A 1,656-nucleotide genomic window follows, 5' to 3' on the forward strand; every position below is an offset into this window, starting at 1 on the left:
AATTAAGTGTGCGTTTGTGCCAACTATTTGTTGGTACATAACCAAAGCAACATTTTTCATACCATAAAAATGCATAGATGAGATAATTTGTATCGTCAACAATTGTCCTACCAAAATTTAAACACAATGATATCCAACTTTCTACTAAATGGTTTGATCAACTTCATGACCACCAATATAGCATCCATGTCTCAAGCAGTTTTTAATGAATTATGTGCATCTTAAGCAAGAGTGAGTTTATTAGTCATGCCCATCTTTCAAAAACCCAACACCAAAAAACAACCAAACACAAATCCTCAGACTAAAAATATTAATATAATCTTTAACCTGGGAATGGAACTGAATCAACCATTAGAAAATACCAAAAAGTATAATGTATATGTAAACTATTACTTTCAGGATGAAAAAACTTTACCTCTTGATGGTCATAGGGAAGTATTTACCCTTAACTACAAATTGGCCCTTTCGATCTTAATTTACACAGTGTTGTTTTATAGAACCCACCAAAGAAAAGAAGATGAGAAAGAAAATGAAGAATTAGAAAGGTAACATAGAAAACTGAAGCATTGCCATTATTATGGTATAATGTCGAAGAAATACTTGGACTAAAGATTGAGAGTAAAAGCTTAAGATTGAGAATAGAAACTTACATGTTTTTGGGTAACTTTTGTTTCACAATATTTCTTTTTCTGGGTTCAAAACCTCTTCTTTGTTCTAGAAGATTTCAAGCATTAAAATTAGAGAAAATCAAGCACGAAGAAGGAACCAACATTCAAGAAAGAGAAAGTGAAAGAAAAATCTCACATTTTTATTAGACTGGCTTATTAGTTCTTCTTATCCAACTACATAAAGAAGCAGACTATAAAAAAATCCAACACAATTGATATGCTTAAGTATTTATATAATGTATTTGTGATATTCTCAAAGAATCTAAAAGCTAAACAACATATTACCTTTAAAAATAGTAGTGGCAAACGTCCTTGAGGAAGAAGAAAAAGAAGTGCCCAAAAAGTCAAGAACAACATATTAAAAAATTGGATTTTAGAAACAAACAAAACTATAAATATTACCATTTAATAATAGCACAATTGAAACGGTAACAACATATTCCAGCATCAACATCACTCATAGTTCCTGAAGAAGAAGAAAAAAAAAAGGACCAAAAAAAGTCAAGAGCAACAAATTAGAAAAAATAGATTTATGAAACAAAGAAAACCATAAATCTTACGTTTAATCAAATTGAGGTGTTTTGGTAATATCTCTAGTAGTTTGTTTTCTTAGTTTTTAAGTAGATAACAATAAAAAAATAGATTTCAATTCAATCTGGTCGAGTAAAAAACATATATCAAACCTACACTTGCATATTGTTGTTCTAAAAATTAAATGTTCAAAACTTGAATGGTAGGTTCTAATTTGTTGTGGAGCCATAAAATTTTGCTTTTATAAGTTAAAAGTTAACCAATTTTACCCCGCCATATATGTTAGTCGCATCTCTCTTTCAGTTTCAAATTCAACAAACAACATAACAGTGGGGAGCTCCTATCATTGCCAATGAAAAATAAAAAAATCTAAGGTAAAAAATTAAATATACATCTTAACAATATGTCTAAAATAATGAAAATAATTTGTAAATAATACTAATACTAAACAAAGGAA

The 1,656-nt window shown here is 28.9% G+C and overlaps 1 long non-coding RNA gene across 1 annotated transcript; it reads right to left on the reverse strand.

Moving 5' to 3' along the window:
- Positions 1-351: 351 nt before the first annotated feature.
- LOC114165747 lies at positions 352-1,126 on the reverse strand. The gene is made up of 3 exons (XR_003599773.1): positions 954-1,126; positions 805-842; positions 352-714 (listed from the first exon to the last, which is right to left on the reverse strand). It is a non-coding gene; the product is annotated as an uncharacterized LOC114165747 (long non-coding RNA).
- Positions 1,127-1,656: the final 530 nt, after the last annotated feature.

The sequence above is a fragment of the Vigna unguiculata genome, chromosome 10, assembly GCF_004118075.2.
Source record: "Vigna unguiculata cultivar IT97K-499-35 chromosome 10, ASM411807v1, whole genome shotgun sequence".
Taxonomy (NCBI): domain Eukaryota; kingdom Viridiplantae; phylum Streptophyta; class Magnoliopsida; order Fabales; family Fabaceae; genus Vigna; species Vigna unguiculata.